We start from the raw sequence: 27,601 nt of genomic DNA on the forward strand, positions 1-27,601 counted from the left end.
GAGCGGGTCATGCTACAAAGAGTCATGGCATGTAGATGATAGAGCATAACATAAATCTAGATCAAATTCAATACTAGAACTATGAATAGTGACAACATATTGTGGAATGGAGGAGTTAGGCATTGCCATAGGCTTCATGATCCATTCTATAATTTACTCCATTGAATTTGAATCATGAAAAGCAGAAGGAGAATGAGAATATGGATTAGGAATTTGGTTTGCAGATTACCCAAATTTACAACCTCTACAGGGGGGCACCCACATTGGTACTGGAAAAGGAGGAGGAAAAGGAACAAAAAGGGAAGTAGATTCCCCCTTTGATGTTAGGGATGTCTCATGATTCATAAGAGTTTGGGGAGTAGAAAAATTGTTATAGACATTTTTGGGCACTACAGCCCCAAGCATGAAATGTCCATAAACTAAGGGCTCCTAAGTCCCTAAAGGTGTTGTTCTAACCCCTAAAGGAACAAGGTCAACTGATTACAGCTTCTCCCAGAAGTTCTCCATGAAAAACGGCTCAGAACTGGTCAAAACATGATCATTTCAGCTGCTCCATAGGCAAAGTGCGTTGCATCTCACCTAAACACACTGTGTGGGTGCGTTGCATTTCAAAAATCCCTTCTATGGGGTGCGATGGGCGAGAAGTGACAAATGGTAGTGTCATTCCGCGAGGTGAAGAGGCATGGAAACTTCCAGAAACTTCTCCTGTGACACTTGCCTCTCTGAATTCGACCAAGGATGAGTAAGAGATCATCAATCTCCAAGTGGAAGCAAGAACTATCAGAGTGAAGACACTAATCACATCACAAGCTGACTCATCTCCCTTACAGATATCTATATATGGATCCCTCATCGCAGAGATCCAGAGGCTGGAATTTTGCATATTGTAAGGAATTGTTGTTGGTTTCTTGAGACAACATCAGATTGTTGGGTGATCTAAGCTTTGTATGAGGTGAAGAGGGGCTTCCTTGCTGAGGGGATGATGCAGGGTCAGAACAACTGGTTGTAACTCCCTTGGCTCTTTCTTGTTTATCAATAAAAGCTATTCAAGTTTTCCTCCATACTCTTGTGTCATTTATGTTTGCTGCATTTGTATGGTCAATTTACATCTGATCCTAGATTGTTTATGATTATAGATCCATGTTCTTGTATAGTGCTATGCTACTGTGATCTTACAGGTACTCTGTGAAGCTGGGCGTGCAAGGGAACAAGTAGCGAAAGACTATCAAGAGAGAGAGGAATCGAACCAAGAGATTAGCGCAAGACAGAGGTTGGTCTTCTTTGTTCTTCTCTCATCTATACTTCATAAAGGAAAAACGAAAGTAGCTTTACTTTGTTTGTTTCTAAGGTAGCTATCACACCTTAGTGGGATAAGCAGTTATGTGTAGACACTTTTCCCTGTAACAAAATGGCGACTCCGCTGGGGATGAATTAGTTTGTTTGCTTTATCTTCCTTGTTGTCTATTTTATAAACTTATAGATGGAGCTTGAAGTTGAGCCAGGTAGCTTTCGAATTGCATTTGCTATGCAAATGCAAAGTAGATAAATGTCTCTTCAGTCAATCTCCGGGATTTGTTTATAAATTAAACAACTTATTTACAAACTCTCTGATTGTCCTTTGTGATAGCTCTTAGATCCTCCTTAGATCTACCCCTGATTGTTGCATTATTGATTACCATTTGCTCAACCAAAACCCATGAACTGAACTGCAAACTGTGACCCGGAACCCAAGCAAAGTCTCGTCTCTGGCCCAGCGCAGGTACTGTTTTGTGAATCTGAAATTCAGTGCACTTCCCGAGTGTAGTAGGTTCGCTGCATTTCAAATTCCCTATGTTACAGGTGCGCTGATCAGACTAGGCATTGTTCAGTTTTGGTTTCTGTGATTCATTCTTTCCAGTTCTATTCATGAATTTTGTTGCCTGTGATCAGTATATCTCTGTTTGAAACCCCTTTTCCTTACTGTTATTCTGCCTCCTTTGTACAAAAGAACTGTAAATGTTTTTGTGTGTTTGTTGAGTCATTTTCAGTTCTACTTTGCAAAAGTAACGTAATCATACTGTCGTCCTTTGATTTGAAAGCATCGCAAGTGTCGTTTTTAGGCATAGGAAAGAGTTTGTTTGCTGTAGATAGTTGATTATCCTGTTACTATTGTATTTGTTCTGAATTTGTAATTTCTCTAGTGTCGAAAGCAAGTATTCATTTCCAAATCATAAAGAGTTGTGATTGCCTCCATTTTTTGATTTCAAAAAGAAACTTGTTGATAATTATCACTTGAAAAGTAATTTAGATTTGTGCATTAGCTTTCTTTTCTCCATTCACATACTAAGAAAGCCGAAAACAAATACATGCATGTGCATTTGCATTTAGACTGTTTGATTGGTTTGATTTAGGAAAGTGCATTTAGAGTGTGCTCTTTGCTCTTTGTGAAAGAATACTGTCTCTCTTTCCTTAGTAGCAAGGATTTTCATTGCACAAAGAAGATAAAAGACTGTTTATCATCTTACATTGCATTTTAGGAATTACACATCTACATCTCGCGGTGAACCTGAAAGGCAAACTTCATAAACAAGATCAACTATAAAATAAATTCAATGGATCTAACAACGCTTTGGAACCTAACACACAACATTTATAAGTCTAGGCTAGAGACGTATTCTGGCATCGTAAAGCCTGGTAACTGTTGTTCTCACTGATGGTTGGGTGATTCCTCCACTTTGAGACGAAAAGTGCCAGTACGGACTTGTGCTCCCACGTACCGTCGATTATATTTTGGGAGACCACAATAGGCTTAATCCTTTATCTGTAGGAAGCTGTGTCTGCCACCCTATCGATCGCAATGCACTGAACACAGCATTCGGGAAGATTGACTGCCATACCATAAAAAGTATTCTGCAGTTTTGCGATTGGTTTGGTAATCCCTCTACCTAGATTTCCAGAGCAGTCCCTTTCGTTCCTTTTCAGACTCCTTAACGGAAAAGGTCCATCTGAGCACTTGTCACTTTAGGCTCATTAAAAATCGAAGGTGAATAGAGTCATCCTTTGTTTTTTCTCGGCTCTTAAAAATTGAAAAAGCAAGTTGTGTCAAGGCATCTAAAATTTATTTTAAACAGAATAATCATCACCTTTCCCTACGTTGATCTCAGGTTGAGAAAATGAAACCCACCAACCAAGGAATTCCCTTTAGAGGAAATCCTAGTCCCTTCTCCTCTTGGGGAGATGTTGGTGCACCCCATATGGCCACATTGTCGCTTCCAGGTTTGACAATCGGCTTGCCCGTATGGCTCTTCTCAACCTCTGTCATTTAGAACACCGCAATTCCTAAACAGTCGAGTCAGCAACTAGACGAATTCAGAGTTACCCACCAACCTTCTACTTCCTCCAATTCTTCCTCTCCTCCTTCTTCTTCGCTTGATGGGGTTGGTAAAGCCAAAAATCAAGTACCTGAGAAGAAGAAGGAAAAGAAGAAGAAAGAGAAGAAGAAGAAGGAGCCAAAAGCGAAAGGGGGCAACCAAGCATCGTCTAGCGAAAATCCACACACTGCACCGACTAGGCCTAAATCGCCATGTGTCATTTGCAAAGGAGACCACTATCATAGAGATTGTCCTTGCATCCCTCAAATCTTAAGGGACTGGTCTCCTCGTTTGCACAACCCGGTGTCATCAACCTCTGATGATCATGTTGAAAACACACCGTCGACTAGTGAAAGTGAAGACCCAGGACAAAAAGAAAAATACAGATTTCCTTGTAAACTGTGCAAAGGCGATCATGCCATCCACCGTTGTCCCTTCTTAGACGAGGCTAAAAGAGGTTTGACGATCGTCCGGTTTCACTGTTACGACTTCCTCCTGGATATAAAAAACTCTTACCGAGTCCGTCACTAGTTGAAAAGCCGGCTGACCCACCCAGGTGGTCGGTCGAAGCGTCTATCATTGAAGACAAACCATCTGAACCCATACCAGACGAAAGTCAAAAGGTCGAGGCGGCAGTTGACCCGGTCTTACCTTCAGAGGTTCCATCTTCAGATGATACAGTCATAGAATAGAATAAGGATGACACCGTCCAAATTCTTTTCGTAAGCACAGACTTCGATGAACATGGGGGCAATTTACCCATTCCTTTACCGTAGGAGGGAAGTTCGTCAGAGTCATACCCAGTCGTCTATTCGGTCCCACCTCCAAGCAACCTAGTTGTCTCCTTCGACTGGAATCAACTAGGCAGACCCCGTTTACCGGCTAGTGTACCATTCTGAATTATTGCTCAAATATATAGAATGGTTATGGCTGGTACCATCATAGATGAAGGGGCTTCTGTGAGTATCCTTTCCTCGACTGCTTGGAAAGCACTTAGTTCGCCATCGCTTTTGCCTGAGATGAGAAATCTAACAGGCTTTGACAAAGGAACCAGTCGACCGTTAGGGATCCTTCCCAATGTGCCCATAACACTGAGAGGGAAAACCATTCACATGAACGTAATGGTAGTTCAAGGACCCTTGGATTATAATCTACTCCTTGGATGAGACTATATTTATTGCATGGGAGCCATTGTCTCATCACTCTTTAGAGTGATGTGTTTTCCGCACGAAGGAAGAGTGGTCAAGCTCATAGACCAGCTTTCATTTCTCGGATCACACAGAGAAAATAGTCATATGCCATCCCTGAATGGTCTTTTCACACAAGGAATGTCTCACCAATCTCCAGTCCGTCCATCTGATGAGTGGGAGTGATTTGGGAGACATGACTGAAACCCAGGGGGCATGCACCCTGGTCTGCTTCGGCAGGAAAACTTCGGGTATAGGGTAGGTTTCCGCGAGAGATATATGACTAGACTGTACTCCCGTCCGTGATTGGAAGAGGGGGTTAGACTGGAACAAGATTCTCTCGTCAAAGTTATGTGAGTGGATTGTCTCACCTTTGTCTATTTCGGTAGACATCGCCGAAGAAATGTTTTGTTTGCGCTGTGAATAGAACAATCTTTGGTAACCTGAAAGAGGATTACCTTTCCTGATAAAACAAATGTTTTTTCGGTAGAACAAAAGGTGGCCTTGAAACTTTATTTTATACCTGGGGGCATGAAAACCTTTTGGCATGCAAGCGAAGAGCGACTATTTATTTTTTTAAATTTGTAGGTCCTCTAACCCTTTAAACTCGTAGGATTGGTCGTTTCCTAACTTGCATAAAGAAAGGATGTGGGGCAAAACTCTAAAAATTACCGTTTCTAAATGGGACATTCTTATTATACAACTGGATTAATTGAGCAGTTTTAGCGCATAGTTCAAGCTCGTTAAAAAATAAACATAAGCCATGAGCAAATGTTTCCCCCCGCGTTTAAGGTCATTAAAAAATGAACTATTTCCTGGTAAATAACCATCGTGAATGTAGTACTTTAGCCTTTAAAAGCCTTGGTCGTGTTCTCATCATCACCTCCACTCTGTATTGGCCGATCATTCACCTCCATTTGATTGTTTACCCCTTTTGAGGAACAGCTGCGAAGAGTGATCTCACTAGCCATCCTTGTAACACTGCTGTGATTGGAACATTCCAAACCTTACCTGGAATCAGCTGCTACCCAATTCTATCACTCTTTCCTCAAAAGACGAGTCTCCTTTAAGCTCTTTTCAATTGACTTGTAAAATATGAAAAAAATTCCGAGCCATTGGCCTCTCCAGCTCATTAAAGGGACCGGAAGTGCTATCCCTGCTCTAAATTTTAATCTTTTTGGACCTGAGGGATTATTACAAAAAAAGATCGAGCGCTTGTTTTGTTCGGCTCGTTAAAAGTATCAAAAATTCATCCCTTCTGTATTGTTTTATACTTTTTCGGACTTAAGGGATTAGATGACGAAAAAGGAATTTTGGAGTTTCCTTTACGCTCCTTTTCAGACTCTCTAAAATTGAAAAGGACCGAGTTATCTTTGTCTTTAAACTCGTTAAAACTTAATAGCGACAAACTTGTCCATAGCAGACAAGAACGAGTTTCACTATCGCTAGGCTCGTTAAAACATAGCGATGGGTTTGCCCGAAGGGCAAATTATAGAACAAGCATATGTTATCCTCCTCAAGCTTGACAAAAATAAAGAGGTACTGGTCAGCAATGACTGGGGAAAATTGGGAAGGAAACTTGAAGAAACTTTGTTGGTAGCAAGTCGCTCTTGAACATGACACTTTTACTCCACATCCAAGTCAGGTTGGGTTGTTTCATTCACCGATCACATCGCCATGGTCCCATCACACCATACACATTTGGGGTAATGCTACCAATCCATCATGTTAGTGTCGCCGAATTTCTCAGGAGAAGACATTCAGAGAATTCACCTGTGTCTCACCCGCTACAATACATTCATACTCCATTCTTTCATGACTGCCACCCTGAACCGTATGTCATCAGATCGTTCTCACCTCCATTAAAATCATTTGCTCCATTCCGTGTCACTGATGTGGGATTCATTAAGGCCCTCCTGTGACGGATCGCTTCTTGTCGACGTCAGCTCATTATCCAAGAAGTCGATCTAGGAACACCCCGTTCAGTTCTTTGAAGCTTGCATGCCTCAATGGAAAGTTTCTCACTTCCGGCGACAGGTTTACATCAATGGCCTTCAACCGAAATATTTTGCGTGGTGTTCGACGCCAAGTCCTTTATTCACGCCACGTGAATTGTACTGCAGTACCTTGAGGGTCATTATCATTATCGGTGATTCCTCTCGTGCCTATTAACAGCTTACATCATTGGTTGGTAATCAGGCAATGTCTTTCCATGTTCGACTCCAGAACATCTCTCACATGGATAGAATTGTACTTCGAGTGAAGATCGAACGAGATTGAAGACCCCGGATCTAGTTTCATCCATCCGGGCTACGATATATATTCAGGGAAATAAAGACATCGAATGTACATCATTGCTGCACAGATTATCATCCAATTAAAGGGATGATGGCTCTACCAGAATCATCCGTCTACACTCAGACGATTGTCTGTCCTATGTACATGAAAATAAATTTATAAAGCTGAGAATGGGAATGCCCGCCTCGGCTAGATCATGAAAATATTATAAAGATAATGTATTGTATTGTATCTTATTACAGGTCTCCTCCCAACTTGAAAGAACTTCGGATCCTCATAATAAAGCATTTCACCCGACATCAAAAGATTAACGACCTCATGCTTTAGGGGGCAACTATTATAGACATTTTTGGGCACTACAACCCCAAGCATGAAATGTCCATAAACCAAGGGCTCCTAAGTCCCTAAAGGTGTTGTTCTAACCCCTAAAGGAACAAGGTCAACTGATTACAGCTTCTCCCAGAAGTTCTCCATGAAAAACTGCTCAGAACTGGTCAAAACATGATCATTTCAGCTGCTCCATAGGCAAAGTGCGTTGCATCTCACCTAAACACACTGTGTGGGTGCGTTGCATTTCAAAAATCCCTTATATGGGGTGCGATGGGTGAGAAGTGACAAATGGCAGTGTCATTCCACGAGGTGGAGAGGCATGGAAACTTCCAGAAACTTCTCCTGTGACACTTGCCTCTCTGAATTCGACCAAGGATGAGTAAGAGATCATCAATCTCCAAGTGGAAGCAAGAACTATCAGAGGGAAGACACTAATCAAATCACAAGCTGACTCATCTCCCTTACAGATATCTATATATGGATCCCTCATCGCAGAGATCCAGAGGCTGGAATTTTGCATATTGTAAGGAATTGTTGTTGGTTTCTTGAGACAACATCAGATTGTTGGGTGATCTAAGCTTTGTATGAGGTGAAGAGGGGCTTCCTTGCTGAGGGAATGATGTTGGGTCAGAACAATTAGTTGTAACTCCCTTGGCTCTTTCTTGTTTATCAATAAAAGCTATTCAAGTTTTCCTCCATACTCTTGTGTCATTTATGTTTGCTGCATTTGTATGGTCAATTTACATCTGATCCTAGATTGTTTATGATTATAGATCCATGTTCTCGTATAGTGCTATGCTACTGTGATCTTACAGGTACTCTGTGAAGCTGGGCGTGCAAGGGAACAAGTAGTGAAAGACTATCAAGAGAGAGAGGAATCGAGCCAGGAGATTAGCGCAAGACAGAGGTTGGTCTTCTTTGTTCTTCTCTCATCTATACTTCATAAAGGAAAAACGAAAGTAGCTTTACTTTGTTTGTTTCTAAGGTAGCTATCACACCTTAGTGGGATAAGCAGTTCTGTGTAGACACTTTTCCCTGTAACAAAAATGAGGGGGTTCAGGTTCACCGTCTAAAGATATAAGAACCAAGCACTCAAACTCTTTCTTAAAGAATTCCTGATTCATGTCCTTTTCAGGAATTTCACAACAAATGTGAAGGAATCGATTAGCAAAATCCTCAATTGATGCATTGGGCTTCATTCCTAAGATATTGATTCTTTTACAAACCTCTTCGTAATTATACCTATCAAATCGTTGATGAATATCCCCGAGGAAGTTACGAAGGGAATTGATGGAAGCAGGTGGCAAGGTATGCCACCATTTATTAACACGACCTTCAAGTGTAAGGAAGAAAATAACACAAGAAAACTCTTAACCATTAATTTCATAAGATTCAAAAAATTTAAGAAAATAAAAAATGTGCTTGGTTATGGATGTTCCATCCTCACCATGAAGTTTAACTAGGACAAGTGATAGAGAGGCTCATCGAGGATTGAAAATTGATAAAGGGAAAAATTAGAGGTGAGCCATTTTAGATAACAAGTTCGAACCATATTCAAGGCTTAGCTGGTCATCTAACCCTCCTTCTAGCACCATTGTTGGCGGTGCCAGAAATCTGTCAACCAAGGGGTCTCCTCGATTTGAAGTTCGAATTATACCTCACACTATTTGGTGTAGGAGCCCGATCCAGAATATCACCTCAGTTTCCATATATCTCAAAGATATGCCTTGGATCTAACTGTCAACAAGAGAGAGTGATGCAATGTTATCTTCGAAAAGTAAGAAGGTGTGCCTAGTGAGTGTTCAATTGCAACTTTGTCAAGGTTCTTCCACTATAGAGAGAGGGGAAAATTGAGCCTCTAAGTGAGATGTAATAGTACCACCCAATTATAGACATCCATGAACCATGAGGTTTCATCTAACATCCATCTGAATAGTCCACAGTGGATGCGGCGGTCATTACAACCAACAAATGAAGAAAGATATGTCTAATATCCCGTGGAATAGTCCACAAGGATGGGACAACAATAACAACCATTAAAAAAAAAATCTCAATAATATAAGTAAAAGAATAACCAAAATAGTTCAACTATCCTAGCACATGTGAAAGAAAACATGAATTACAAACATCCGCAAAATAGTCTTACAAACATTCATAATCTATGCATGAAGAACGTGTTGGCCTTGAAGGCTTTTGTTATTAAGTAAAAGTTCCAAGACCAATATTTACAATGCACATCACTAGTGTTATAACCCTATTTTCCACTCCATTATAGTGAGAGAAACCAAATATCAGCTTACCTCAGTTATTTGGCTAAAATGCATCCATTTTCACCTTTTCTTTTACTTATGTGAGATTTATCCCATGATAAAGTGGTGGAATTACATGATTGATTTATTTGTCATAATTAATTTGCTGAAATATTATAATTATGAGATAATAATTAGTTCATAATTGAGATAATTGAGAAAAGGTTCATACTTGTGAAAAAGGTTTCTAGAGTTTGGCATTCCCAAGGAGATCAACTTGACTCACTTGTGTATGAGTTGGCTAAGGGTCCATTATTGCATAAGTTTCCTAACTTCTAAAGCCCCTAGGGGTCTAAATACATTCTCCTAGAGTATAGAATGAGCCTATATAAACTCACCAAGAAGAAAGGGGGCAAGGGGGGAGTATCCATACTACAATGCGAGAGCTCTACTGTAATGGGAGAGGAGACCATACTAGAAAATAGAGGAGAGGATTTTATTTGTTGAAGGTATATTGATGTACTTTCATTTATATGGTTAATACAAATATATGTTACTTCCCCCTATATCATTTTTGTAGTAATTTATATGTGTGATTTCTAGATGTTTTGAGATGACGATCTTCTGCAAAAGATCACTTGTCATCTTTGTTTGGTTGTGTTTGTGTGCAAGCTTTGGATTGGGAGTGGATGAAAGAGATCACTTGATTAGAGCACAAGAATTATATATTAGGCCTGAAACCCTTCACCAACCTACGAGGAGGAAAGGTACTTTCTCACACTTTATAGCATCATAAATTGCATCGAAACTGCATGCATGGCCATCTATATTAGGGATTGTTATTAGATTGTCTTAGACATTCTCTTTTGTTGTCTGGTGATCTCAATCGGGCATGAGATCTTGGAGAAATAGCTTCTTGCATAATTAAATGCAACAAAATTGGTTATTTCAATGAGAGTATTTTTATTTTTCCCTCTTTATTTTATATCTCCCATTCTTCTTTATGTTTTTTGTTTTTCTCTTATTTCCATTGAGTTCTCTGTAGTTTTTCGGATTCATTTTTATCTCCATTGATTTTACTTGCTTCAGATCTGAGCTAATCTTGGATATGGAGTTTAATTTTTGTTTTTTGTATGAGAGAATGTACATAATTTTATTGAATTAATCACAAAAATGGATTCCTCTCAGAATTTCGTCCAAAAAAAAAACAATCACTGAAAATGGACGTTGTGTGAGGATTTTATGGGTGATTGAAGTTTGCTAGTTGATTTGGTTTTCCCAGATGCTCCCACAGGGAGTCAGCCCAGCATCCAGGAGTCTCTGGACACTCCCTTGTAGTTCTTCTAAAGGCATCCTTGGATGCTCTGATTTGAGTGTTGTGCCAGCGTCTAGGCTTTTAGTCTTTGAAAAGGCATTATTCATTTCATAACTTCTTACCTCTATCCTTGCTCAGTCTGGGCCTCCTGTTCATCTACAGATCTGGTTCAAACCTGCCTCTATTTTCTTGATTTCCTTAGATTGGTCACTTTTAAAGAAGGATTTTTCATCTTTGATTTGGCTTAGACCCTCTCATCTTTCACTAATCTATTGGAGATCCGTTTGACTCATGGTTTGATTTTACTGATCAGCTATTGTGTGTGTATGATCTAGTCTATTTTTACAAGGTATTCCATTACTCTTAGCCTTTCAAATTATTCTTGAAGTTTTGTTGGATGCTTTGGGTTGATGCTTTATTTTAGCCTCTAGTTCTCATTTTCATATTTAATTAGTTGTTTTTAGCGATTTTTTAGACCTAATCTACATTTCACTTTCATACTTCTGTGGCTTTTGCTCACCTTTGTTGCTTCTTGTTGGGATATCTCTTCTCTCTTTTGGTCATTTTAGTCACAATTGATGGTGTTTTGTTTGTTTTTGCATTTTTCATCTAGAAAAATTATTTTGAGTGTTTTTTCATTGCTTTGTATCACCCTCATTTGATCTTGTTTAGACCTTTCTGCCTCTAAGGTTTGGTTGTGACCTTTGTAAAACATTGGCCTTGGTTCAGCCATTGTCCTACAACCCTAATTTGTTGCCATTACCTTTTTTCTTTCACTTTTGGCTTTCAATTTGATCACCTTGAGTGTGTTTCTTTGATTGGGCTTTATTTTCCTAGCTGTGACGATTTTGGAGTGCTTTGCGTTCTTGCTTGGGAATTTTTTCTTTCATTTATTTTTTATTGTTATGGTTTGCCACCTTGGTTTGTTTTGGGTCATTCATTCACAAAATATTGGGATAATTTTCATTTAAAAAGATTTATTGAAGAGGTGCATCATTATATGCATTGGTGAGTTACAAGGATCTTACCCTTCTGTAGTTAGCATTCATCTAAGTGAAAATACAAAATTGCATATAACTGCATTAGGGTGACTAACTAAGAGACATTCACACCATCTTAGTTTCATGATGCATCTCGCTTGTCTAAACCATTGTTATAGTGTCTTCTTCTCAAAGGTGTATGAAAAGAAATCACCTAATATTGTGGATGGCAAACTGTCTCAACAATATGAATGGCTGCTAAACATTGTAGATCTATAGAAAATGATAAAAATCAAACCTTCCAAAGCCCTTATCTATGCCACAATCATAGTTAAATAACAAAATGAAATAGTAATAAATGTGGGTAATTCCAATAATCCAATGGAAACCAGATATACAAAGAATATATTTTATTAAACAACACCTGTGAAGGGAACAAATAAATGTTACCAGTTCCCCTCTACGGGATGGGTTCTTCGCTATCCTCAAATGTCTTCAACTTTTGTAGAGTCTCTCTCTTCTATAATTTATAAAACCCAACAAATAAAATGTTTGAGTTCAATGGGAACTCAAATGGAAAATAAAAATGGTGTGTGACAATGATAATAATCAGAGCTGCAATAGTGAGTGCAACAATGAAAATAATCAAAAGTGAATAATGAATGGAAAACCCTTCTATTTATAAAAAAATATTGAGTTATCCTCTAATAATGAGCAATAATAAAATATTATTAACCCCAATCTAGAAATAACCACTTGGAATATTTTATTATATTTGGTTAGGAGGGAAAAAGTATCTAAACTTTTATTAGAAATAATAAATAAATAAATGATTTATTTATAATCTCAAGAAATATGGTTAAGGAGTAATAAATAAATAATTATTTATTTAATTATTCTAATTATTCCTGAGGGATTTAGTCAAACTTGACAAGGAATAATAATTAATTACTGATTAATTAATTATTCCTAGAGAAAAATAAGATAATTAAATTAATAATTTATCTGTTTATTTTTCATAACTCGGTCAAATATGACAAGGAATATTAATTAATCAATGGTTTAATTAATTATTCCTAGAAGAAAATTAAATAAATAGTGATGTATTTAATTATTCTTCATGGGTTTAATTATAAACTACTTAATAAATGTGGTTTATGAAGTAATTTCGCATAGTGAAATCAATTTTACTATGGTAAAATTGACCGTACACGGTGTACTTTGATCCATCTAGTGAATTAGGCTACATGATCATTTTTTTGGTGATAACATATTTCCCCCCAACGTATGAGTGTTAGAAGCAAAACGTATGACCGAATTACATTGTAAAGACACAATTACTAGATAAAAAAGTGGAGTCAGAGAGACAGAGAAAGAGAGAGAGAGACCAATAGAGCTGAAGTGAAAGAGGATAGGGACAAAGGGGGCGAGACCAAATCAAGTCTCCTTTTATGTTGTGGTACCAGATCTCAGTGAGGTGGGGGAGGCATACCTATACCCACCGAGATAACTTAGTACAAAAATAATGATGCACCCAGAAACATAAAACTGAGCAATGAAGTACATGTTGAATGGTACATGACACATTAGCATAACTGAGCCAGAAAATAATACAATGTGACCCATATACATAATGCACCTAGAAAAAAAATGAGCCATGACTAAATACAATATCATCTAAGTACATGAGATATAATGGCCATTACCTAAAAAAATGGGTGGAAGGGAGGGTAGAACAATCGAAGAAGCCCTGATGAACAGGGAAGGTCTCTACAAAATTGAATGGACATCTGAAGGAGACATGCATGATATGAACACTGCGATTAGTAGGAACCAAAACCATCAAATATGCGCAACTAAATCGGAGGTTGTAGCATAATATGAAGTTATCCAATCATGTGGGGGTCTACCTGAAGGGCCACCCCCTCATGAGGTCTAAAACATCTCACACACACCCAAGAATCACTGGTACAATTTGTTGCATCACTGGACCATCAAGTGTATCAATCATGATCATGAAACAACCAAGTCAAAGTGGAATGATGATTCCCTTTGCTTGATCTGAGGCACCAAACATGAATGGAAGATGGAACCAATATGCATCACCCTCTAGGTCGTTCTTCTTGAACAAATGAGTTGATGTCGATAGAATAGGGCCTGCACTAGGTGAGGCAATGAGGCTTCCTCAACTAAGGCACAAGGGTAAATAGTAATGTGACTCATGGACTGACACCAAGGACAATGGAAAAAGTGGGATTGAAGGGAAAACATATGGCTTCCCTTATCAGAGCATAAAGTGCATGGTTGACCTAGCAGCGACTGACTCAACTCCCGAGGGGATGGGGGATAGTATGACTACAGGCTAAAATGGGCAACACAGTATGAATGATATGCAAATATGGATGGAACACTGTGACATGATACAATGGGATTCGAAATAGACTCCATGAATGTAAAGGTGACTCATCACAAATGCTCTTAACAGGGATGACTTGATGACGCTGCCACACAGAATAGGTCTGGTGGGGACCATGAAAACATGAGTAAATGATAGTTACTCATGATGAAAATCGACATGTGACATGACAAGCACCAAGGGAAGGTGGTCCCAAAGTACATGCATTGCATATCAAGAAATTCAATTTTGAGAGGCAACAAAGTGACCCGTCTTGGAAAAATGGCTTCCTAGTGAAGTGTCAAATCATCAAATGAAACGATGCAACCTACATAAATGCATGATAGAAATAAATATGTGCAAATCAATGGGAGATGATATGGGTAAAATTTGTTAAGGTAGAGTGCATTACGAGGATTAGGATGGAATTGGCCTTCGAAATCCTCCAGGATATATGCCCCCTTGCCTAAGTCCTTATGAATAATGTAAGGTCCTTGCCGAAATGACTCAAATTTCCCATGTCCCAGGGTATCATGGGTCTAGTCATACACTAGAACAAGATGACCTTCGTGGAAGGCACGAGGGTTGACTTTTCGGTCATACTAAGCTTTGGTGCACTTTTTGGCCGCTTCAATGGTTTGCAAAGAAACATGATGATATTCAGAGGCACATTCAAGCATGACAAGTCTTTGTTCTAATGGTTGGGTGTCAGGGAGAAGTTTGACAGCTAGGTAAAGGAAAGGGATATTACACTCGATTCGCAAGATTAACTCCTCACTAAAAACAAGGTGGAAAGGAGTGAACCCAGTGGTGTTTTTGACAGAAGTTCTATAGCCCACAAAGTTGGGAACAACATAAGGTTCCAATTGGTCTTGTGCTTATTCATTGTCTACTTAAGCATTGTTTTGAGAATCTTGTTGACTACTTGAACCTATCCATTACCTTGGGGGTAATAAGATGATGAATACTGGTGTTGGAAGCCTAAGAGTGAGGATAACTCATGCCATACCTCATCTTCAAAATCTTGACCATTCTCAAATACCAATTGTTTCGGAACTCTAAATCAAGCAATGAAATGGTTAAAAAAGAAAAGGGCCACAGTAGTCACCATGTTATTAAACGTTGGCATGGCCTCAGCCCATTTGGTAAAATAGTTGACTGCCACGATAATATACTTATGGTTATTAACAAATGGTGGTTGAAACTCCATAAAGTAAATGGCCCATTTACAAAAAGGACCAACAGTGATGATAGGATGGAGGGGAGTCGGTGGGGCTCTTGCTTTTGGGGAGAAATGTTGGCAATTGGGCCAGTGTTTGACTGCCTCAATGCAATCATTGAAGAGAGAAGGCCAAAAGTAACTAACGCACATGACTTTTTGAGTAGTGGTCACATCAGAGAGGTGACCACCACAAGCAGCACTATGACAGGCATTTAGCACTTTATCTACTTCAGGATGGGTGAGACAATGACAAAGGATAGAATCCACACCATGATGATAAAGGTCGTCACCGATGATGAGGTAGAGAGGGGTCTCGTATCGAATTCGCCATTGATCGTCATGAGTGAGATGGGGGATGAAATTTTGGGTTCGCAAATATGTGAGGATATCTCCATAGTAAGGATCGTCTGAAGTGATGAGAAACAAGTGTTCATTTAGGAGCTCATCATTAACTGACGGATCACATGCACCAGTGGGTAATTCAGAAATGAGTTCGGTGAGGGCCAAACCTTTATTACTCTTAGGCGTAACAAACTCAAGATCGAATTCCTAGAGGATGACGATCCAATGTGCATACTTCCCATTGATGATCCCTCGACTCAATAGGAAGGTCATGGGGTTGGAGTTTTTTATGACCCAGGTTGTATGTGTAAGCATATAGCGATGAAGATTTTGGACGAACAACATGACAATCAATGCCAATTTGTGTTTGTGAGAGTAGTTCACGGGGGACCCACGAGGTTCTTACTGACATAGTAGATAACATGCTCATTTCAATCATCATATTCTTGCATAAGGACCCCAACAACCAAATGGGTAGAAGCTGAGATGTACAAGATGAAATCCTTGGGGAAGTCAGGGGGACTGATCAAGGGATTCGAAGTCAGAGCATGCTTTAGGGCATCAAAATACTGTTGAGCATGGTCATCCCAAACAAATTGAATGGTTGAGCGAATGAGTCTAAGAAACCCATGCGTGGTGGTTGCATAGTTAGGTATGAACATGTGAAGGAAGTTGGATTTGTTTTGAAGGCTTTTTAACTGGCGCAACGTACGGGGAGTTTGCAGCTCAAGAATGGCTTGAAATTTTAAGGGGTCAAGAGTGATATTGTCTTTCGACATAATGAAGCATAACAAAGGGCTGATAGGAACACAAAAGACATATTTCAACGGATTAAGACGAATGTTATACTTGCGACATCAGAGAAAAATCGTGTGCAAATCATGAATATGTCGCACCCGAGACCTAGAACGAGTGGTGAGATCATCAAGTTAAGAAAGGATAAGGAGTGCCAAGTCATGAAAATAGTATGAAATGGCCCGCTAAAATGTGGCTCCATCATTTTTTAAGATGAATGGCATGACCTGATCTGCAAAGGTTCCTAATGGAGTAGTGAATGTTGTCTTTAATTGATCGGCATGACGGATGCTGATCTATATGTACCCAGATAATCCATCCATAATGGATAGAACCTTGTGGCCCACACACTCATCAATGATATGGTCAATAAAGGGGGTGGGAAAGTTGTCTTTGGGACAAGCTTTGTTTAGGTTGCGAAAATCCGTGCAAACACGAATGGTAACTTGCTTCTTGAGAATAGGAACCGGGTTGGATACCCATGTCGTATACTCAATGGGATATATGAAATCAACTTACTTGAGCTTATCTATCTTGGCTTTTATGGCCTCACAATGAGAAGGGTGGATGGGTCTCAACCTCTGACGGACAAGTGTGGCATTGGGCCAAGTGTTGATATGGTGTTCCACAATGGCGGGATCAAGTTCGGGCATCTCAGAGTAAGACTAGGCAAAAAATGATGGAATTATTTGAAGAGCTTGGTGTAAGCTTCAATTTCTTCCGAGGTGCATTGTTCCCCGAAGGTAATGTTTTCTTCGACCCCTGGTTTATGAGAAATGTTGATTTTCATAGTAGGAGAGATGTTGGCCATATTCCCTTCTTCGAAAGCACCTGGGGCAGGAATAGGATTTCAAAACCAATCGAATTCACCATGGATGAAGTCTTTTCATTCCAAAACATACTAGTCATGAGACTCTTCTGGAAGGAAGTATGCACGGTGGTGCATATCATCCCAAGGGTAATCAGGGGTATACATAGCTTCCATGATTTCCTCATTAGAATGGAAGATGGGTGGACAGGAAGAACACTGACTACATGACATGGTGGCTGTACCTGGTGCATCAACTCGAGAAAGAAGGTTCAGATACACATCATATGGAATGGTAGATGACGATCTAGTAGATGCAAGATCTACGGATGTTGATATTTCGGATTTTTTCAAAAGAATTTGGATAGAAGCACGCGCAAAAGCCTTAGAGAGGTTTTCCTGCAAGGAAGTCAGGGATAATGACAGGTAAAGGATATGGCTCATGGAGTCCATCATCTCGACATTAGGGGGGACGATCATGATGGTGGGACCAAAGTCCCCTTGTTCTGGCTTACTAGTGGTACTAGAATCCATGCGTAGAGGAGTAGGTGATCCACTACGAGTGGTATCGTATTCGTGAAGCGCCTCAAGGTAACCGCAAAATTCATTGAGATGAGGGAAACAATGGAAATAGTTACCATGATGATCGAACAAGGCACAATGGTGATTTGTGTGTAACGTTATGAGTTGCTTGGCTAGACCTGGTAAGGTAACATGTACATCAGGGATAGTTGACTCAGGGAATGTTTCGTGAGCAAAAGCTTTGAGATGAGGCAATTCAGGACAATTATTGATGGTGTGTCCAACAACTTTACACAAAGCATACAGAGGTGATGGCTTTGGGGCCTTGGGGGCTGGAGGATTTTGGGGAGCCTTGTCCTTAGGTTCTTTCCTCTTGGCTTTCCCCACTCTCTGGATCCTTTTGCAATAGGAGTGGGCTCTTGTTGAGGTTGTTTTGGAACTATAACAACGACAAGGGCCATAGGGAAAGGTTGAACTAGGGTCAAAGCATGATAGGGTCTTAGCTGACTAGGTGGACTGCTTGCAGGGGGATCAATGTACCATACTGGGATCTCCAAATTCATATTAGGGAGGACCAACAAAGCCATGACAGGGATAGAAAATATTCCCGGAGGAGGAAACAAGAAAGGTATCTGGCCTACCAGGTAATGTCCCAGTGAAATAGCTCCTAGATGGTTGAGACTTAAAGGAACAATTCGTGGTGGGAACATAGTGGAGGCACCCAAAAATGGAGGAGGTCCTGGGGGGGTGGATCCAGATGGCTTAGCTGAGAGGGTAACAATAGGGTGCATAGGAGCTATCTGTTAATCAGATGTACTAGACCACTTGAGAGCAGCTTGTGACACTTGTAACATGAAAACACTCAAAGAGTTAGGCTCTGAGATGAGAGCGGGGGGGGACCAGGGAAAGCACCCAACAATGAGGAATATTTGTAGACTCCAGGTGAAACACTAGTAAGAGGAGTTGAAGACTGCTTATCTAACATTGACAAGATAATGGACTCAGGAGAGGTTACGTATGCTAGCTCGTAGTAAGTCAACTGATCAATGGTAACGATGTTCCCTTCAAGGGGGGAGCACATCTTGCATAAAACCATAGATGCAATTACTGACATGGCATATGTGTAACTACGACCCAAGAGAATGTTTTAATCTAAAGGGGCATCGATAACCTAAATTTCTACATGGACAGTCTTGCCCGCAAGAGTTAGGAGACAATTGTGATACATGCCAAGAGGCTAGGATGAGTGTCCATCCCAAGCATGCAAAGTGATGGTGGATGGGGATAGCTCAAGTGACTTATGTTGTTTCCAAATAGTAGCAGACATCACATACATGGATGCACCTTCATCAATAATGCATCGGGAGATGATGGCATTACAGACTCAGACTGGTATCTCGAAAGCAACAGATGAAGATAATGGGGGATGTTTTGATGTATCAACTGGGAAGACAATCAAATTATTGTTGAAAGAATCTACTATGCCCAAAACAGTTAGTAGAGCTTTCTTCTGAGATGGACATTACTGCAGGACTTCCAGCATTGTCATGGCAACAAGTGATTGTGCCAAGTCATGTACTATATTGTATGTATGGGCAGCTTGGTTAGAAATTTCATTATGACTTAATGGTCCCTTTGGGATCTTGGGAATTTCCTCAAATTTAGGTTGAGGGATCTATAGAAGACCATTTGGTGTCGTAAGAGGCTCAATAGATAGTTTGGTTTTGGAATCACTGGTGGATGAAGTCAATGGCTTGTCATATTGACACGACTGAGTTTGTAGGTTGGTATTAGAGGGATTAACCTCATCAAAAGTCATCATGAGGATTTGGTAGTCACCAAGACTAGAAGGTTGGGGGGATGTGTCACCTGACTTGGTTAAGGTTGATAAGAAACAAATCCTTGCTAAGGGAAAGGATTTGTAAGCACTTCCGGTTGCGATGGCACATAATTCTAAGGTGATTATTGACCTCTACAAGTTTCTTGCGCTTCCCACATTTGGCACATCCGGGGTAAGAGAGGACACTCATGTGCATAATGGTCATGTACACCACAAAATGGAAAAGGCTTGTTCATACAAATAGCCTTGTTCTGCTTGGGCTGACTACCCTATTGCTGGTTGTTGGTTTTAGGATGGTTCGCCTGGGGTTCACTAGGTTAATTACCTTGATTACCCTAGTTACCTTGGTTACCCTTCCCTTTATTCTTTTTCTTCAAACTTTGGGGATTGGCTGCACTCTATTGTGTAAACACTTTACCTTGAGGGGGTGGTATTTGCTGGGGATGAGGATGCATGGGAGGCTATAGTGTTAATTCTTGAGGGGCTGGAGTGCTCAGTTGTGCATACGGATAATATCGTGGGGGAGCAATGGTTTGGTAGACAGGTTGAGCAATGGTTGGCCCTGAAAAAATGTTGTTAGCAGGAGGGGCATAAGTGTTGGAGGAACTAGTTCCCCCCTGTGGATAGCCATAACATTGTTTAGTATATGGGGAAGGATGTGAAATGGATCCAACGATACCGTCAGCAGCGTGAGATTCCCCCAATGAGGGAGGTTTGGAATGATGTTATAAACATAATCAGATTGTGCATAAGTCAAGTCATATCTCAGAGCATTTTGGAGAGCTTCTTTCTTTGTCTTAGGAAAATGGGACGGAACATCTTTGGCAATGGGTGATAAAAGGATCCTAAGAAACCAATCAAGGTAGACATGTGTTTGGAGGGTGGGGCACGACATGTCATCCTTCTATGCCATTCCTGAACATGAATGGAAAGATGAGTGGCAGAGGACTGAAAAAATGCAGTCAAGAGCTCCGTACCAGTGTCGTATCAGAGAGAAAGCTGAAAATATGAGAGGAACTCTTTAGTGAGCATTGTGAAAATGGAATGAGATGCGACAAGCTGGTCTACATACCATTTTTCAGCATCTCCATTGAGCTTGTCTTGGAAAAACGAAAGACGAATGGAGTCATCGGTAGTAGAATTAGATGAACACCACATATGGAAGGAGCAGACATGATTGGTAGGGCCCTCTCCATAATTACCCTCAAAATTAGGGATGTTAGAGGCAAGCTTAGTCGTCATGGCTGGCCAACCAGCATTGTGGTGTATAGGGTCATTTATCAACTGGTTAAAACCTTGGAGACTTAACCCAGCCATAAAAGGGAGCATGGGGACTGCCAGAATGGTTCCTGAGACAGTTCCACTAGATGTGACCACCGAGGTAGAACCAAAGCCAACACGAGGTTGGGTTCCTACACTAGCTGTGGTTCAATACATGGTGACGATACGTAGTGAAGGAGGCTGAAAATCATATGAGGAATCAGATGAACCAGGAGAAGATTCGATATGGGGACTCGGGGGACTATGAACTCAAACTTTGCGGAGAAGAGTAATATGCCCAAGTAGAAACTAGGGACGAAGGCCTAAGAATCTCCATGAAAAATGCCTTGGTGGCACAATGGTGGTGAGACACAAGTGACATGGAAATGGTGAACAGAGATCAACAATATGCTTTCGTCTCTATGTGGGGAGATAAATTAGTTATGCTAATTCTTGTCTTAGCAATGTAAACCAAGTGCCCTTCACTGAAGGTGTTCTTGTGTGTGCAAGTGTGTTTATTAATTAAGTCAAGATTGTGTTTGAAAAAAGAAAAAATATTGTTGAAAATAAACTAAAATTGAAAACAAAAAATGAACAACAAATCAATTAACTAAACCCCACCCAAACTGGGTTTGCAAATGCTGTGCTAGTTGGTGGTGAAATCAGCTAAAAACACACTAAAATGGTCAAGAGATCTAAGTGTCAGTGTGACTGGGATCAAAGGACATTAGACTGCTAGAAGGTGATGCAACAACAACAAAAAATAAGAAAGGAAAATCGCTACAAAAAGATAGGGAGATGGGTGTCAAATCTAGGGAAACTAATGGGACCCTAAGGCCAAGGACCAAACAAGGTTTAAGATGAAACTTTGGATGGAAACAACCTATCTTTGAAGATTTGAAATAGAAGGGTAAAGATCTAGAAAATATGGCTAAAAGTGCTGCAAAAATGCAAAGTTCCTACTCAGCTAAGCTGCTCCTATAAAGGTGGAAGCGTACTATAAGCCCCAAGGGGATAAATTCTACTTCAACGTGTAAATAAGAGTAGATCAAGGCTTCAACGGGAGAAGAGAATTGTCAACCAACCGAATAGAAATCTCTCGGAAAAACCTAGAAACGGATTTGAAAAAAATCTTGGAAACCCTAAAACTCGCAGGTGCTGACTTGATTTTAGGGGGATCACACTTTTTAGGTTGAAAGGTGCACTCTAGACTTTCATATCACACTTTTTGGGAAGAAAAGTGTGATTTCTACTCCTTGATTCCCAGTCGGCAAGTCTTAGAAAAAATTGTCGTCTCTGTCACGCCTGGTCCCTGTCACCTGCAGAAAAGACCAGAAAACTTCTGGAAATTAGACATTTGACAGATCTAGGATTAGAAATCTAGTAAGAAAACATTAAGATACTGAAAAATAGGAAACCCTAAGCTGAAAACTAAAGGTCACCTAGGTTTCTGGATCTGAAGTAAAAAACCCATTGGAGTCACTAATTTTGTTATAGTGTTTTCTTCTCAAAAGTGTACAAAAAGAATCACCTAAGACTGTGGATGACAAATAGTCTCAACAATATAAATGGCTACTAAACATTGTAAGACTACATCGAATGATATAAACGAAACCTGCCAAAAACCTTATCTATGCCACAATCATAGTTAAACAACAAAATGAAATAGTAATAAATGTGGGCAACTCCAATAATCCAATGGAAACTAGATATACAAAAATATATATTTTATTAATCAACACCTGTGAATGGAACACATAAATGTTCCCAATCCCCCTCTATGTGATGGGTTCTTAGCTATCCTCAAATGTCTTCAACTTTGTAGAGTCTCTCTCCTCTATAATGTATAAAACCTAGCAACTAAAATGTTTGAGTTCAATGGGAACTCAAATGGAAAAGAAAAATGGTGTGCGACAGTGATAATAATTAGAGCTGCAACAATGAATAATGAATGAATGAATGAATAAGTGAATAATGAATGAGAAACCCTTCTATTTATAACAAAATATTGAGTTATCCTCGAATAATGATCAATAATAAATATTATTAACCCAATTCTAGAAGTAACCACTTAGAATATTTTATTATATTTGGTTAGGAGGGAAAAGGTATTTAAACTTTTATTTAGAAATAATAAATAAATAAATGATTTATTTATCATCTCAAGAAATATGGTTAAGGAATAATAAACAAATAATGATTTATTTAATTATTCTTGAGGGATTTAGTCAAACTTGACAAGGAATAATAATTAATTAGTGATTAATTAATTATTCCTAGAGAAAAATAAGATAATTAATAATTTATCTATTTATTTTTCATAACTGGGTCAAATATGACAAGGAATATTAATTAATCAATGGTTTAATTAATTATTCCTAGAAGAAAATTAAATAAATAGTGATTTATTTAATTATTCTTCATGGGTTTAATTATAAATTACTTAACAAATGTGGTTTATTAAGTAATTTCTCACAATGAAAGCAATTTTACTATGGTAAAATTGGCCTTACATGGTGTACTTCGATCCATCTCGTGAATTTAGCTAGATGATCAATTTTTTTTGTGATAACAACAACCACTAAAATCAACGCAATAATAAAATTAACTAGATTCATCTTTTATTTTCACTGGTAGTACACCAACACTATCTTAGGCTAGGGTCTTGGAGATAGGAGTGTGAGCTAACTTCACCAAGACTACAAAATCAACTTAGTAGCTTGCGATAGGGAGTTCAATTAATTTACAATAGTGTAGTATGAGAAGCCCTCCTCACAAAATGATCAAGCACGAGCTCACACTTGGTTTAGGTGGGGCACGATTACCCATATCTCTTAGTTTTGGGTGGCGCGATATAGCGAAATTTTCACGCATAAAAATGGTGTTATTATCACTTGGGGACCACTTGGGAGGCAAATCTCAAGGGGGTTTCGATCTTAGCTCCTTTTTGGAGTTAAGTGTCTTGCCCTTGCGTGTGGATTTTTCCTACGACTATCCCCACAGGTCATGTTATTGTAGGTGGTAACCATAGTGGCCTATCTTCTTAGGGCTTATACATAGGTGCAGGGTCAGGGTCATCTTCTCTGTACCTTGGAAAGATATTAGTCATGTTGTCTCAGTCCTCTCGGGGGGTGTTCCACATCTTGTGAGGTCACTTGCACTGAGTTAAGAGCTAAAAGGGCTGGGAAGTAGGTCACTAGTATAACTTTTCTACCGTCGTCTTTTTTGTATTTTTGTTTGTGTGTGCTATCTTCTAGGAAGTTTCTAGTGTGTGTTGTTTGGTCCGAGTTAGTAGTTTTTGCCTTACGATGTTTGCACTAACATAATCGTGTTTAATTTATAAGTTATCACCCTAGATGGGTTTGGTCATCAATAGTCATGTCGTCTTCACATTTTGCCTCCTAAATGAGGTGGAATTGTTACTCCTACACAGAGAGTGCATGTCAATGCTTAAGACTTAGACCAACACATAGTCTTGGAGACTTTCGCAGATGATTATACTACTCCTACCAACCCACCTTTGACTAATCCAATAGGATCCCAGTTGTTGCGGCTGAATTGTGATGGTTCTACACCAGCCTACACTTACGTATATTTTCAATTATCTATCCTATGGAGGAGTATAAGACCTCATTACCTTCTACATTGGAAGTATCAACAACCATGACATCATTCCCACCTCTTAGTGTGGCTATACCCACTCCTTCATCCACACCTCTCACTTCTTCCTGAGGAATTCCATGAGTTTCTTCTATAACTCCCAGAAATTTCTCCAACGTTTCCATGCCCAACCATATCCTATGTCGAACATGGTGCCTCAGTCTAGTCGACTGGTAGGTTTAGGAATATTTGCACCACACTTTGCCCAACCATCTATTCTTGTTCCTCACTTAGGAATGGTTACTTCTAGTAATATGAAGTGAAAAACTTCTGATATGCAGAAAATATACATATAAATATTTTATTAAAAAGATGAATTGACAGATAATGATTGTTTACAATGGGTTTCCTGGCTTATATACTGCCATGGTCAACCTTTGGGAAAGGGCATGATCTTATGATCGTGCCCTTTCGTCTAATTAAACCTAAAATTAAATAATAACCCTAAAATTAACTAATTTCTTACATAACATTGCCTTCCTCTCGAAAGAATGCTTTGTCCTTAAAGCATAAGTAATGACAGACGTTGTTGAAGAATGATTCATTCTTCCTGAAAGTGTCTTCTTTGGGTAAGTCCCTCCACTTGATCAGATATTCCAAGATGATCAAGGTCCCACACTTTAAAAGGTCTTGGATTAATCTCTCAAGTTCCATTTTTTGGTGATGTGGATATCGGTATGGCTTGATGTTGATGGGGTCTGACCCTACCTTGACTTCTATTGTATGCTTAATTTCCCTATTAGGTGGCATCTCCATAGATAGGTCTTGAAATAATTTTTCATGATTCTGAATTAAATCTTGTATCTCTGGTGACTCTTCACTGGTCATATTTGTAGATAACATTTGTAACTGGAGACATTGTACTACATAAGCAGGTGTTCCTTTTCGATTCAGTTTCATCATCTGAGATGATGATACAACTTGATTTTCTAGTGCTTGGAATCCATGTAGTTAGTACTGCTGACTTCCCCATTTGAATTTTATAAATTGTACTTGATGGTTGGTGGCATAAGTACCTAAAGTTCGTAGCCATTGGATACCTAAGACTACATCTACTCCTAACGGTACCATGAAGAACGGAGACTCCAAATTAAAGTCTTGAATCTGCAAATTGACCTTGTGGCATTTACCCACCTTTTCAATCTTCTTACCATTAGCTACCATCAATTTCATGTTTGGTAAGGGAAATGGAAAAATATTGAGTCTCTTTGCCATGGTTGCATCTAAAAAATTGTGTGGGCTGCCAGAGTCGATGAGAACCACTACGTTGTTCTTCTTTATGTGTCCTTTTAACTTTAAGGTCTGAGGTTGTGATATACCTATCATAGCTAATAATGACACTTGCAGAATACTTTCGTCATCTATTTCTAGTGAGAATTCTGGGGCATCTTTTCTTTCTTCGATGTCATAATCTTCACTGTTCGAATCATTGGTTGCTTCACAATTATATAGGTTCTTTGGTTCTTTTCCTTTAGCACAACTATGTTTGGGGTCCCACTTCTCACCTCAACATTTACATTTAACCTCTTTTATCCTTTGCATTTCCACATTAGATTTTTCATCTTCACGATGATGTGGTGGAACATATCTTGTATTATTTGAGTCCACATACTATGGTATCCTTTGTCTTGCATATGTTTTTTCCCCTTTTGACTAAAATATTGGTTTGAATTTCTTTTCAACTATTTTTGCTTTTCACCTTGTACTTCTAGTGATGTAATGTCATACATCTCAAGTTCTTCTGGTAAATGAGTTTTGAGTCCCAAGACGTATGATTGCACTAGACGAGATTCTGATAACCCAGGTACTCGTGTTACTAAGTTCTCCCATTCTTGAGTGTATTTGTCCACACTTCCTCTTGGTCATAATTTGATGAGTTTTGAAAGAACTCTTTTTCCTTTACACCTTGGAATATTTTAAAGAATGCATTCTTAAATTGTCTCCAGCTAATGACGTGTGTTGTGTTTTTCCACCACATATACCATTATATGCTTCCCCTTCCATTTTCATGGATGCATGCCTGAGCTTTTCGTCATCATCATTGATGTCATATATCTCAAAGTATTCTTCTACTTTATTTATCCATGCAACAATGTTTTTTTCGTTTCCATTGAATTTAGCCATCTCGACTTTTGCCCTTCGCTGGTATGTTGCTAATGGCTGAGCGAAAAATAGGTGTTGATTGGTAAAGGTATCCCAAAGTTGCTTGTTTGTAAGTGTTATGTTACTCACTTCTTGGTGGGGTGTTGCTGATTTTTTTGGGGATTCAACTTTTTCATGAGAGTTTGTTGACTTTGTTGAATCTAATGAGATGTGTTCTTGATTCTCTTCAATTCCTTTTAGTAGTTGTTCAGGTGTACAATTCGCCCTTTTACACAGAATTTTCAGCATTGTTAAGACCTCTCTGATGTCTGCTTCTATTTGGACATGTTGATTTTCCATCTTTATTTCTATTTGATTTGTCGTATCCTGAAGATTTTTTATTTGGTTAGCCTATTTTTTGATATTGTCAGCCTGCTCGTCAAGCTTGATCTGGAATTCATTTAATCTTTTACTGACCTCATCGTGGTTGTTATTTATCATATTCTCCAAGTCCAACATTTTTTTTGTGAAATCCACCATTGTCATTGTCGACATTGAGCGGGTTTGCGGGGGCATGTATTTATCTGCCAGCTTAATTTTTTTATTTATTTATTTTTTAAATAATTTAATTATATGACATAAGTGCTTTGTTTTGTTTTTTTCTTAATTAATTAAAATAAATTAAATTAATTAAATTATATATATTATATATATTTGAATATATATATATATATATATATATATATATATATATATATATATATATATATATATATATATATATATATATATATATATATATATATATATATATATATTACGTTATATATAATTTTATATGTCTACCATCACGTCTTCTGGTGGGGGGTCACGTTCGCCGGAAATATCATGCAGCCACCATAAAGGAAGGAGCCCACAGCTGACACCAGATCACCGCAATGTTATTCCACGCAGCCACCAGTTATG

The sequence above is a fragment of the Pinus tabuliformis genome, chromosome 4_2 (assembly GCF_031772625.1).
Source record: "Pinus tabuliformis cultivar Carrire ecotype Pingquan chromosome 4_2, CPIR1, whole genome shotgun sequence".
Classification (NCBI taxonomy): Eukaryota; Viridiplantae; Streptophyta; class Pinopsida; order Pinales; family Pinaceae; genus Pinus; species Pinus tabuliformis.